Source organism: Phyllostomus discolor, chromosome 4, assembly GCF_004126475.2.
Source record: "Phyllostomus discolor isolate MPI-MPIP mPhyDis1 chromosome 4, mPhyDis1.pri.v3, whole genome shotgun sequence".
Taxonomy (NCBI): domain Eukaryota; kingdom Metazoa; phylum Chordata; class Mammalia; order Chiroptera; family Phyllostomidae; genus Phyllostomus; species Phyllostomus discolor.
In genome coordinates, this window is record NC_040906.2 from 195,708,611 (window position 1) to 195,723,293 (window position 14,683).

General features: G+C 42.6%; 1 protein-coding gene and 1 non-coding gene across 3 annotated transcripts in view; both read left to right on the forward strand.

Annotated features, from left to right (window-relative positions):
* Positions 1-14,683, forward strand: part of SAMD5 (sterile alpha motif domain containing 5) — a 47,022-nt gene that overhangs the window by 13,315 nt on the left and 19,024 nt on the right. The gene's annotated exons all lie outside the window — the stretch shown is intronic.
* On the forward strand, positions 3,002-3,108 carry LOC114495811. The gene has a single exon (XR_003684480.1). It is a non-coding gene; the product is annotated as a U6 spliceosomal RNA (small nuclear RNA).

A 14,683-nucleotide genomic window follows, 5' to 3' on the forward strand; every position in this document is an offset into this window, starting at 1 on the left:
TGAGTTGGAATGTGTCTGGGATACATTCAGGTCATTCGAGTGTGAAAAAGACTCACATACTGAATATGAGGCTTCATTTTGTTGGAAGAAAAGAGGAGTTTAAAAATAATGAGAAAGCTCTGGTTAGACTGTAATGTCCTATAGGATTAATAATGTTTTAAATAATATTAAACTCTAGAACTTTGATTTTACTACGGCTGTAGAAAGCTGTAAGAAAATATTGCTCCCACTTTAATCACGAGACAAAAAGATGGATAACCTATGCTATCACTCCTTTTTTCCCCCATTCATCAGAAACCTGAGGTCTACGGGCAGTCAGGTGGTATGAATTCCAGGGAGAAAAGGGATACATCGTTGTTTTGTCTTTGGCAGAGCCCAAGCTGGAGGGTTAGTAGCCATCAACGAAGATATAAAGAAAACAACTAAAAATTTTTAAAAGCTATTACATCTTTAAAAGCTATTGTAGAACGGGCTAGCATGATTTCACATTGCCAGGAGCCCCAGGCATAAAGAGGATCTGCATCTGCTTGTCACTGTTCACCATTGGCCTCCGCCGTACTCAGGGGAGGGACTGGGGATGGGGCGGGACACGAGAGAGCCCCTCAGCGGTGCCGGCCTGCGGGTGATGATCGATGCCCCTGGGAGGCAGACACGAACTCCCCCAGTGTCCCGGCACTCCTGTCATAGGACACAAACGCTGTCCTACAGGCAGGGATGGGCAGGAACACTGACCAAACACTTGGAGCCAGGCACTGATTGGCAGTTGTTGGGAGAAGGAGAGACAGTATTCCGGCCCTGCACCGAGGCGAGAGCAGTCCTGTTCGCACCAAGGGAGGGCGGGTGGGAAAGCCACTTGTGCTCAGAGTTGGAACTCATGTTAGATAGAGATCTGCCATAGCTGAAGAGGGTCAGGCGTGCACCCGAGACACAGCGGCAATACTGGGCAGCGGTGGGCTGTGACTCACGGGTGGAAGAGGCGGAGAGAGCCTCGCCTCTGAAGCTCACGTTCACAGGGTCTGGCAGTGACCGAGGCTGCGGCGGGAGAATAAAGCAACAAACATGCTCTGACCCCACCGTGAGACCTACATGGAGCAACAAGCCTGAATCTGGGGAAGAACACGGGCACAGCGAGGCACTTGGCTGTGTACCTGTGGAGCGGGAACGCTAAGAAAACCCTCTGTCATTGAGAGGTACAAGCTTCTAGTTGTAAAGTAAGTCAGAGAGACATAGCGTACAGGGAACATGGGCATTACTATCAGTAACTCTGTACAGTGGCAGGTGCTTGCTAGACTTACCAGGCTTATCACTGTGTAAGGTATGTAAATGTCTAGTTACTGTGTTGTACACCTGAAACAGATCTACTATTGTACGCCAACTAAAATTTCATAAGTTCAAGAAAACCCCCCCCTAAAACTCACACCCACTTGTCACTTGGGCCTCACACTAAACATAAGGTGTCTGGGATCTACCCCTGGAGAAGATCATAGTGTTTGTCGCACTGAAGGTTACCATGGCAACAACAAAGCACAAACCCACCTCAACAACTTTCAGACGGACTCAGCTACGCAGGGTAGTAGCCTGACGACAGAAGAGATACGCTCATTCCAGAAGAAAATGTCGGTGACCTCAGTCTCAGCTGTTCTTTCAGATACGATGTTTTGCATTTAATCAAAAATTACAAGATATACCCCAAAAAAGGTGGGGGAGGGGAATTGCCTACCAAGAGAAAAAACAGTCACTAGAATTAAACCCAAGAATGGCCAACTGTCAGGTAAGAACTTTAAAAATGACTGCTAATTATAAAATACATCCCATCCTACTGTAAGCCATTAATAATAGAAGAAACTGGGTGTGGGTTTATATGGGAACTCACAGTACTGTCTTTTTAATTTTTCTGGAAACCTAAAACTGTTCTAAAAATAACTGTTCTAAAAATAATTGATTTATTAAATATTACATTGTTAAGGAATATGTTTAAAATATATTGTTAAGGGTATAAAAGGTCAAGCCAGAGACTGGGAGAAAGCATTTGCAAGTGCCTATCTGATAAAGGACGGATAACTAGAATATATAAAGAACTCTTACAACTCACTAATAAAAAGAAATTCATTTTCACAGGAAATGAACAAACATTTATACCTTCCCTGAAGAAGATACATGGATTGCAGTTATGCACATGCAGAGAGAGTCAACATCGTTAGTCATTAGATAAATGCAAATTCAGACCACAAGGAGACACCATTAGTGTGGCTAGAATTAAAAAGCCTGTCAGACCCAGTGCAGTTAAGAATATAAAGTAAGTAGAACTCATACATTTCTGATAAGGATACAGGATGGTTCAGTCACTTTGTAAAACAGTTTGCCAGTTTCTTATAAAGGTGGACAGAAGCGGCCCTGGCCAGTGTGGCTCAGTTGGTTGGAGCATTGTCCTGTAGCCACAGCATTGTAGGTTTGATTCCTGGTCCGGGCACCTACCCGGGTGGTGGGTCAGATCCCCAGTCCAGGCGTGTACAGAAGGCAGCCGACTGATGTTTCTCTTTCTCCCTTCCTCTCTGCCTTTCTCTCTCTCTAAAAGCAATGAAAAAATTTTTTTTCTTGGGTGAGGATAAAACTAAATTTCTTTAAAAAGGTGAACAGATGCTTAACATGGCTTACCATAACATACCATATAACCAAGCAGATCCACTCACAGCTCTCCACCCAAGAGACATTAAACATGTGTCCATACAGTGACAGGTATATGAATATATGAATACACATAGAAGCTTTACAAAAACAGCCCAAACTTGAAGTAACCCAAATCTCTATCAATTTGTAAATGGATAAACAGATTGTCATATGTTCATAATATAAAATACTAACGAGCAAGAAAACAACAAATTACAGATACTCGCAGTAACGTGGATAAACCTCAAAAGCAGGCAAAATGAAAGGAGCTGGATGCAGAAGACTACATAGTGGATGATTCCATTTATACGATACCCTAGAAAAGACAAAACCAGGGCTCACCTTGGCAGTACATGCTCTAAACTCAGAACGATGTGGAGAAGATCAGCGTGGTCCCTGTGCGAGGGAGACACGCACATCCGTGAAGCATTCCATGCTTTTCTATGGATTCCGATAGTTCCATATAAAAATGCTGTTGAACGATGCAGCAGAGTTACCCTAGCATCTTTTTATTTTTACTTGAACCTTTAAAACCCTTTATGAAGACTAGAGCAGGAAAACAGTGTAGTTTTTAAATAATTGCTGAATATAAAGTGTTTGAAAATTTTAATTTTCTTTTAGGTATGCAGACTCAAAATAGGAAATACAAGGGAGGCAGCATACAGCGAATCCAAGCTAATGTTTTAGTAGATATCCATTGCATTTCTTTGAGCTGTTTCAATGCCAATATGTATTCTGCAAAAGAGGATGATTTCATAAATTAACTGATTTAAGGGTAGGTGCTGATGTTATACATTTTTTATAAAAAATAAAATATAATACATTTTACATAGTGAAACTCACTGGGCTGTATAGATAAGAAGGGTAAATTATGGTATGCAAATTACATCTCTACAGATCTGTCAAAAATGCTATGCAACTCTATAAGAACATGTGGTAGTCTCTCAGAAAATGATTTAAAGTGTAATTTAAAAAACATTCGGTAATTTCTGTCTATGAAAATGCTCTCTGAGGGACCTCAAACAGATCACTTTACTTCTGGGGGCCTTCGTTTCCTTCACTGCAAAGTGGAACAGGAATTGGACATATCTCATGTGATTTTTGTGTGTGATCATTTAATTAAATAGAATGCATAAAGGGCTTTAAAAAATCCCCAGAACATGGTAAGTACTCCAGTAATGTTGTCGTGACGATGCTGGTGTTGCTTTAGCTTCTACATATACTAAGGGACCAAGGTGTAAGGTCTCCAAGTACCGTTGATGTCCTAAAGTAAGAATTGACATTCATTCATTATATTACTTCAGAATTGATGTTTGACTATGCTATTGCATAGATGCATTTCTGCATTTATTCAAAATATTTTTGTTGACCACTCTGTGTCAGACAGTGTGTTAGGTGGTGGAATTACCTTGAAGGATAAGACTCAGGATAAGACTCAGTCTGTGCCCTCAAACACTACTGTGAGCACAGGCCAGTCCAGGAGGACTCCCGTGCGCTCACTGTGGTAAGCACGATGAGTAGGCGAGGGAGCTTCTGACGGGAGTCTGTGGCAGAGGCGTCTAACCTGAGGGGCAGGAAGGTTTTGAGGAGGTGATGATAGATATGGCTGATCCTCGAAGGGGTGTGTGTTGGAGCCCCCTTGAAGGGGCAAGCTGGCTATCAATTTTGCCTTTTTGAAACTTTTTTCGAACTCCGTGGGACATTACTGCAAAAGGAAGAAAAGGGCTTGATCCGCGTGAATAGGAACCTCAGCTGATGTCCAGAGTATAGGTGGCTGGAGGTTACAAGGGACAGGATCCTTTTTCCCATTTTTTACTTGGCACTGTTTTTAGTCTCAGTGGAGTGGTCAAGCTTAAACCACAGCCATCGACATACTAAAGAGAGCAGTTCAGATTTTAGTTTTTTTATTTTTAGTTTTCTAGTAATTTAATCTTTATTATATTTTTTCCATTACTATTTAGTCCCCTTACACCCCCTCCCCCCAGCAATTACCACACTCTTGTCCATGTCCATGAGTCCTGTTTTCCTTTTTGCTCAGTTCCCTCCACGCCCTAGTCTCCCCCGCCCCGCTACCTGTCATCTGCTCTCATCTATAAGTCTGCGTTTGTTTTGCTTGTTAGTTCAATTTGTTCATTAGATTCCACATATGAGTGAATCAGACAGTATTTGTCTTTCTCTGACTGGCTTATTTCACTTAGCAGAATGTTCTGCAGGTCCATCCATACCGTTGCAAAGGGTAAAATTTCGTTTTGGTATACGGGATGACTCTCCAACCAACTGAGCCACCCAGCCAGACTGTTCAGATTTCTAATTGCAGTGTGTGCTGTGGCAATTGGTTTCTTGAGGCAAAACCCAGTTGACACCTGTGTCACAAAGCCTGATGAAGAGAGAATCATCTGCCAGCCCCCATCAGAGAAGCACCAGGGACTGTCAATGTTCCTGACTGTGCCTGACAAATTCTGCTTCTTCAGCAGGACCAGTCTGTTGATACACATCCCAGCAGGTACAAAAACACACTGAGAGAGCAGCATACCTTCTGGAAAGCTAGGTGGTTTTAGGATGGTGATAAGAGATCCGTCTGGATACCCATCGTAAAGCTCCATTGAGCAGATGCAGGTACAGCCTCTGGCCATTATTCTTGGACACACCGCGGAGACCACACCTGGCCATCAGGCATTTCATTCGGCACCTACACACCACTCTCTTCAGATGGCCTGCTGAAAACGAGTTCCGGTAGCAGAGGTCACCGATGATGAAACGGGCTTCTTGCTATTCTGCTAAAAAGCACGAACATTTGCCGAGAGAATGGAGAACGGTGTTTTGCAGGAAAAAAATATTTTAAAGGTAGTAATTTTTAGGTTTAGATTTGGTGAGTTTCATATTTTTGTTTATCTCTGCACCATAGCATATTACTGATTATCATTAATTAACAGTATTAGTTATATCCAGCACATACTTATTGAACACCAAGAACATGCAAAGCAATATTAGGTGTTACGTGGGGAATTCAAAGGTAACTAAGGTATAAATTGTGCCCTGGTGGCATTTATCACCTGGAGGAAGATCTTATCTCTACGTCTGTGTCTACCGCTGTCTCTACCTGTGTCTCTGTCTCTGTCCCCTGAGCATGTGCATGTGAACTTGACCTTTGTCTCTGTATGTACCTGAGCACGTGCCTGTGCACATACACACAAATACATTCACAGATTCATACATAATAAACATTTAAACTAAGTACATGCAACATTTCAGTATGATCCGAATGCCGAAACGAAGGGTAAACCAAGCTGTGTGGGAGCACCGCAGAGAGAGCTGTTCCTTTTGATTGGGGCTTTGGAGGCTCTTTGGAGAGTAACTGGCATGGGAAGGGTAGGCAGGCTGTCACTTGGCGGAGCCACACTGTGGACTGGGAACTGGAAACTGAGGGCACTAGACTGTGAGTTCTACAAGGATCTTGTCCATTGTACAGACTCTTGTACATTCGGCACCTTGCTGCCAGCCTTCACTGAATGAGCGAATGCGTGCATCAAAGAGCAGAGCAAGATCTCTGCGTAAAGAAAGTGCCAGGAGAGGACTGACGAGCGGTCCGTGGCGGTAGTATAGGGTGGGGGCCAGCGGTTCCGTGGTGTAGGGTGCAGCCCAGGACTGGGCTGGGTCATTGAAGGACTTGCCTGCTGAGGAGTTTAGAGTGTGTTCCACCCCCTGGGACCTGTCAGGTATGTTTGACCTGGACAGTTACCTACACCTAGTTATGTTACAACACTCCTTCATCCTTCTTACCATATTTTGATTTCTTTCCCATTCTCTCCTCAGGAAGTCTTAATCTCTTTATCCACAGGTAGCCCATTTATTTTGTGACCCCTTACCCTCTATCTTCTGAGCTTTGGTTTAAAAAACTTTGTCTGCTACGTGGCTCCCAGGGTGATCCATTCATTTGTCTATTTTTAGGGTCGGAAGCATAGAATTCCCGCACAGGGCAACCCTGAAAGGATTAAACATGGACTTCATCACTGCCTGTTTCAGTTTGCTAGGGCTGCCATAACAAATAACCACCATCTGGGTAGCTTAGGCAACAGACGTTTATCTTCTGACATTTCTGGAGGCTAGATAAAAGTCCAAGATCAAAGTGGGGACAGGTTTAGCTTCTTCCGGAGCGTCCCTCCTTGCTTTGCAGATGACTGTCTTCTCACTGTGTCCTCACATGGTCACCCCTCAGTCCGCGTGTTGTCTGTGCCCCAATCTCCTAAATTCCCTTCCTTACACAGGCACGGACCACCGTTTGGGACCCATCCGTGTGCCCTTATTTTCCCGTAATTACCTCTTTAAAGGCCCTGCCTTTAATGCAGTCCCATTCCAAGATACTGGAGGGTAGCATTTCAACCTAGGAATTTTAAAGGGGGACACAGTTCAGCCCGCAGCACTTACCTGAGGAGCTTTATCTGTGCTATACCGCCTGGCAAGGGGTCACGCTGGGGTTTAGGTCAATCCGGGTCGCACATGGTGGGAACCTGAGCTTGAATCTAATGGCTCAGAAGCTAATGGGATTAGATTGTTGCCCGGTAAAAGTAATTCCTTCTGAAGAGCTCGGTCTCTAGCATATCCAGGAGCTGCCCTACTACCATCATTTTAAGTAAGTTTGGAAACCATGACCCTAAATCCATAGCATCTTTGCATGACATTTACTAGAGAATAAGGAATTAAACAAATGCTAGACAGTACAGGTAACGGGACCCAGGCCCTCAAGTCAGATGCACCAGGCTGCGTCACTTCTGATCTGTATGGCCTCAGGCAGGTGGCTCAACCTTTCCCTGCCACTCTTTCCTTATCTATCTATACATGGAAGATAATGTTGTTTCCTACCCCGTGAGATTGTTTTGAGGGTTAAATGAGAAAAATGTATAGCAAGCACTTGGTATAGTCCTTGATATGTAGTAAGCGCTCAGTAAGTTACTCATCTAATATGTATTCAGTGTTAGCTATTATTAAAGGTGAAACTTGGCGGGCATATTAGCAATAGAACTATTAGCAAAATGCTAGCTTTTGCAGCCATATTTATGCAGATCGAAGAACTAAGTTCTCTTAAGTTGGCAATCATATATTTCAAATGTAAAAACATTGTAAGTATTGTTTTGTAACCTTATCAAATAAAGTGGACCACTGATTCCTGCGTTAAACTATTATAATATCTTTTTCTTGGCCTTATTCCAATAATTTGATGAATACCAACTTAAGTGTAACTTAGGTGGATTTATCTTCTGGAATTGAACATTTGATTCTGTTACTAGTGTAAACTTGAAGCGTCTCAAATGGTAGACACACAAATAAGTCTTTTTTTATGTTGTTAAGATACCCGGAAACATTGGATGTCATAGTTGCATCATTGTATTAATGTCACAGGAAGCCCTCCAGGAGTTTTGCATAAAGTAGGGTAGCACCCAGAGAACGCAGAATGCAGAACACATTCGTCAGTAAAGATTTTATTGGCCCCTTTGTACTTGCTGCCTGCTTCATCTCCACCTTAGCCGTCGGTCTACATTCATATGTCTCACATCACTTATGTTACTAGTACTGTGTGCATCTTAGAACATTTTGAAATATCCAACAAAAATGAGTTGGGAACTTGCAAATACCTTGTTATGTGAAACTGTTTTTGCATCTTATCATAAAATAATTCTTTCAGGGTCTGCCCAGTTTATACAATGCAATAGTAACTGAGATACTTATGAGTTATATTGTGTGTTTAAAAGAATAAAGTTAATTTAAAAGGTTTATTCATTTTAGAGATGGGTTGAGAGGACATTTTAAAATATATGCGGTTGGTGTTCTTGACCATTTTTTCTTATGGTGGTCTTTTCTTAAAGTGGGTTAGTCTTTACCATATACAGGAAGATATTTTCTGAAATCGAGGTTCTGTTAAAAAAAAGAACCATCAAACAAACACAGTGAGAGTTTTTGCCATAGGAAGGATTATAGTTCTCGTCTATGTTCGAGATTTCTCCTTGGTAACACTCTAAGATTTTTAACCACGAATTGAGATGACATGGACAGGAATCGCATTAGTGGGAGCGCGCACACACACGTGCCCTGCACTTGTTGGCGATCGCCCTGCGCGGGGCCTGTGTGTGGTGCGCAGGAGGCAGGTGCAGACAGCTTTCCTAAGCGATGGGCATGTCAGCTCTCATTTCCCTTCCTCAGAGAAGCCTGAAGCAGAGCGGCCCACGGTGCCCTCCGGAGCTCTCCAGCTCCTTCCGTGAGCCGGCATCTTGGAGATGTGCCATCCAGCCTCAGCCCCTGCCTCCTCAGCCTCAACTGGCTTGTGGTTTCGGTTTCATTTTGTTTTTGAAATCTTTGTGGTTATTGTTGAGGGTTGTGCAATTACCTTAATAGGCTGAGCAGCCGGGGAGATGCAAACCTTGCAGACAAAGGGTTTGTTGTACACGTTAAGGAAGAATCACCAACGGAAAGGAAGAGAGTGGGCGTGTGAAGGGGCTTGGCCTGGCGTTGGAGAATGAGTGACGTGTGGGGCCGGACCAGTGGCCCCCACACACTGGGGGAGGAGTCGTGTTCTGGGTCCTGAGAGCCGGTGTTTGCGTAGTCAGTTTCTTTGCGATTTCTGCCCTTTAACATCTTAATATGTTTTTCTGAGAATGACAGAATCATGGTACACATACCCACGTTAATCCAAGTGAACCTCTGTATGAACTTGACCTACTCCCCTTTGCAATTAGCCTTATTTAAAATTATAAATGACTGTTTTTGACTAAAGCACTGTTAAATAGTGTTCTGTTTATAAAACATATGCCTTTTTTTTTCTACAGTAGATCCTTCCTGGCTTGAGAAGGCTTTGTAACAAAACCAGAATATATCTTTCAACAATCCCAGGACCTTTAACTGTTCATGGATTTAAAAATGATCATTTTTTTTCTGTTTTAAAAAATCTTAGGGATTAAAGAGGTTCTTTAGGCTTGAAAATGCTCAATTAAGTTTTGTCCTCAGATTTTAGAAAAACACTGTGATTGTGTTTATGTGAGTAAAGTCCATCCATGTAGGAAATCTACAGTAAAGTCATAATAGTCAGTTAGGATTATGTAAATTGTAGGATTGAATTTGGCAGCCCATTTAAAAATGTTCGGCCCGCAATTGTAGTATTTAATTGTAATCTCATATTATTAGCAAGATAATTGCTGTTTTAAGTCTGCCTCGTTCCGTAAGATGTGGAGGCAGGCCAGCACGCTCTTCAGCTCTTCAGCCCTAAGGCCCAGCACCCCGAAAACGCTGCACTGAAGGGAATGCTCACCAAAAGGACACTTGCATCCATTTGCATCTTATTCATTTATGTATACACACCTGTCAACCACCTTTCATGTCAGAACTATACTCATTATTGTAATATAGGCTGTATAGGTTGGCTTCCAATAGAAGAATCTAGCCCCTGTCAATAGAAGTGTTCTGTGAGCGTCAGTTGGGTAAGTGGAATTTACAATAAGGGATATTTTAGAGTTTATTATTCTTTTGTAAATGATGTGCTACACATGCTTTACAGTAGTAACATTTAAAGTGTATGAATGTGTATGTGTGCATACATGCCCCCCCCGCCAGACGGCCAGTTATTGAATGTTTAGTGGCACCCCACTGAGACCTTACTGTCGTAGTTCCTATGACTTTCGGTAGTGAAGTTACCTGAGTTCTTCTGGGCTGGGATTTGAAGGACAGCTGTATCTCACTTCCTGCAGTGGACATGCGTGCAGTGCAGTGTGCCTCGGGGTTGGCCAGGCGCTGGGAAGGGAAGGAGTCTGGCCGCACTGCCATTGGCGAGGTCAGCCCATGCAGAGTTCAGACTCCAGTGTGATGTCGGGGCCCAGACTAATTCATTGAACCCAGGTGTAGAGCCAGGTTTTATGAGGCATGAAGCTTTTCAAGTTGAGGGGGCCCTTTTTAAGGAACAGAATGCACAATTAAGTAAAAGGCCTGAGAAAACCCAGGTAAGAAGCCCCGAGGCTCCAGCTGCGTGGTGGACTCGCCTTTGATCATTTAAGAGATCGAGTGAGCTTTCAGGCTGAGATGGGGAAGGTAGACCATGGGATCCACAGGAACATCAGGGGTGGCAGGTTACACAGTCACTGTGAGTCCACCAGGATGAAGAGCCCTGTGTCAGAGAAACAGAACCAAAGGGTATGTGAGAGGGGAGGAGAGAGGGGAGAGGGGAGAGAGGAGAAAGAAGAGGGGAAAAGGAGAAAGAAAGAGTAAGTAAGAGAGAGGAGAGAAGAAAAGAGAGGAAAGGGGAGGAGAGAGGAAAAGAGAGAAGAGAAGAGAAGAGAAAGCTAGGAAGAGAGATTGATTGATTGATTGCTCGATTGGTTTTAAGAAACTGGCTCACACAACTGTGGGGGCTGGCGAGTCTGAAACCCACAGGGCAGGCAGGCTGGAGACCTGGGGAAGAGCTGACGTTCAGTGTCATGTCCATAAGCAGTCTAGAGGGAGAATTCTTCCTGATTCCTTCTTGGGGGCAGGGGTGAGGTGCTTCAGTCTTTTCTCTTAAGGCCTTCAGGAGATTGGATGAGGCCCACCCACGTTATGCAGGGTAACCTACTTACTCAAAGTCTACTGATTTAAACCTTAATCGCGTCTAAAAAATGCCTTGTGACAACCAAAACACTGGGTACCATGGCTAAGGCAAGTAGACACACAAAGTTAACCGTCACAATCCCCAGAGCAAGTTCTTGGCGGGGACCACGACACGGGGTTGGGAGGGCAGGTGACCTCCTGCCCCAGTGTGGAGATGGCCTGTCACACCTGGAATGGGGACAGTGACTATATGTGAAATACGGTGGTCAGATCCTTGTTTGGCCATTGGCTACTTTCAGTTTGGGCCCAAGGGAGGTGGGCCCCTCTGCTTTTCAGCCTGAGTTTTCTGCTGTATAAAATGGGAGCATGTGTAGGTGCGTGCCCTCTCACAGGCGAAAGGATGGGATTTTCAGTGTTTGGTTTTTTTCTTGTAGAACCCTTTTTGAGGAAAAGTCTCATAAGAAGTCTCAAAGCCAAAAACAGAGTCAAAAGTAACTTCTGTGAATGAGCGGTTGGTGCACGGAGTGGGAGCCCCTCCCCCACCATTGAAGGCGGGGCCACTCTGGGCATCCAGGTTTGAGAATCTCTAATCCGGTATCAGTCTAACCGTACCTCCTCGTCCTGGTTTTTTTAAACCGCTGAACCAGTGTCCCAAGACCACAGAGTGACAAAAATCAAGATTTGAAGTCTTGTTCCTTCTCACCACAAAGTTCTTTTTCTCTCTTGAAAAATGAGCCATTTGTTCTTCGCTTGCAGTGATTTGCTCAAACACAGGAGTACGTTCTGACAATTTCACACGAGGGCATCCTGGCAGATAGGACTCCACTGTTGGAGAAAGTTCTAATGAGAACAAAGTCAGAATTATGTAACTTATACAGGAGAACAAAATTTTTAAATTTTTTAAAACTTACTGAGTCTTTGTATTGGTGTTTATGTGCTTGATTTGCTAAATTGCATATAGTGATCAAAATATACACCATTTAGAACTAAAAAACGTAAGAAAGGACACCTAGTTCAAAAATTATATACATGTTAAGAATTTAGAATTCTGGTCAATTTTCTTTAATACTTCCAACACATAGCTATTATCTCCCTTGATGAATTTATAGTAGTTGATAAGAAGGGACCAAATTTTGTGAAATAATTAAATGCATAAGTTAAGTGATAGCTCAAGCAATAAAGATGGAAAATCCGGATGGTTTTAAAATAAAGATGTTAAAATAGGAGAGTGAATTCTTCTGGATTGGCTGATCTTGGAATTTATAACCTAAAGAATGGCATTGCAGTCAGGTCCAGATCTGAGCTGGGAGGAGGAGTGGAGGCGTCCCAGAAGAATGTAAAATATAAGTGGACATATAGAGTGGGAGAGAATGTTCAAAGGAGAACAAGACCCTCTCCTTTTAAAGGTAGTAGAAAAGGTATATTTAAGATTATAAAGATACCCAAAGGAGACTAACACCCGTGAGGCGCCAGGATACAGTGAATAGACATTTGTAATGCATATCATTTATAAGAAGACTGCCTGTGGTGGCAAAACCTCTTCATAAGAAAACTGTCGGTTTTGCAGGGCTGGAACCTCAATTGTGGGCATCAGGCAAATTAGTCAGAGTCAATGTATAGAGCCTTTGATTGTAGTAGGGTGATTGCACAGCATGCTCAGCTGTGTGGTGTAAACAGTACGTGCTGTATCTACACACACACACTCGTGTGAACTCCGGTAATTACGGAGTACGTCTAAGAGGCAGTTATTAAATCATTCACCATTAAACATATGCAGAAAGTTATTCCTCAGAATGGCCTGGGGGCTCGTCCTGCATTTACTTCTCAGAGACACACAAGTAAGGAAGTTGCCTTTGTTCCCTTTGGTAAATTTATAGTAAGGAGATTGAACACGGATGTTGCAGAGTCTGTTGTAGTCAGAATTACGGTACATCCACCGGTGATTCGGGGAGAGATGCACTGTTCAATAGTCTTTGTGGGTGGTATATTCGATTTGATTTTTTCATTTCATTCTTTTTGCCTATTATGGTTTACTTTAGAAATGTAACATCCTGAGTGAATAAGAAACCATCCATAATTTTGCTCCAGAATCCACTCCCCAAAGTTGGCAGTGCAAAATGCGCTTACTTTATTGCTCTGGACCGACCGAGTGTTTTCAAAGGTAATTCTGAATAGCTGAAATTCTTTGGCAACAAAATAATTCTGAATAGTAGTAGAAAATTTATGGATTTCAATTAGACTTTGTGGGGTACCATAATTCCAGTTTTATATTCCATGCAGTTCAGTGTTTTGGATTTTTTAATGGGGCCAGTGCAGTAATAATAAAAGTGATTCAAAATGCACCCAGTAATTACAGAGATTTGCTGTTGCTTCTGCGTTAAAAATGATGATGATTTATACTCAGTGAAATTGCGATCCGTGGCTCTATTTAGGGTATTCTTGCTATTAAGCTGCTTATTAGTTATGGTCAGTGATTTAAAGCTTAAAAGCTACATTAGAGGGCTGTAAGATAATTTATTCTTTAATAGATAATAGTAAATTTGAAACAGACATTAGGTTAATTATAATCTTGTACATTAAAGGATCTGTATTAGCCTTTGTCTCTTCTTAGGTCTTTGGAAATTCATTTCAGATAAATGGGAAAATGGGTGATGGGGTTAGACAGCCTGGGTTATAAATAGTTAACATCTTCTCCGAATATTCAGGAAAATAATTTCACTTCTTATTGTGAGTCCTTCTCCACATTAAACAAATGCTAGTTTTCATTTTAAATTCGTCTTTGTTCCAGGTTGCCATTGCTTAAATCAAGCTGAAAAGATTTGGGAGTGGGGGCGGTGGGGGACAGGGGTGGTGGTGATGATAAGTCCACTTTAAATTGGCATTGCAGGAAGGAGTTCATCATTATCCCTGTTATTCATAATCACATATGTATGTGTAAATTTACATGTATATATATGTGTGTGTGTGTATATGTGTGTGTGTGTATTTTAGGATTTACATGCTTCTCATTGCAATTTTATGTAAGACACAAATCCAGAGTAAATATCAGATGTGCAAGAATATGAATTTCTTCCAACAGTAACTAAATTTGATATTCAAATTCCTATGTTAACGTTCTTGTGTAGTGCTCGGATGTTATACTAAATCAAAAAGGTCAAAGATAAAGAAATTCTGCCTAAACCTGCTAAATCAAATCAAATGAGAAAATATGTGTCTATTGTCCGGGGTAATATATTATTAAGCTGTGTTGTAATACGAAAACAACACCCTTCCAACACACGCCCCAATCTCAGCGCCTCAGCATAGCAAAATCTTATCTCTGCAAAGTCCAGCGGATGTGGGCGGAGGCTCTCCTCCACCCAGTGACTTGGGGACCCAGGCTCCCTCCATCCAGGGGCCTGTCTCCGCAGGGACAAGGGGACTGAAGACTACTGGCTCAGGATGTTTGTTA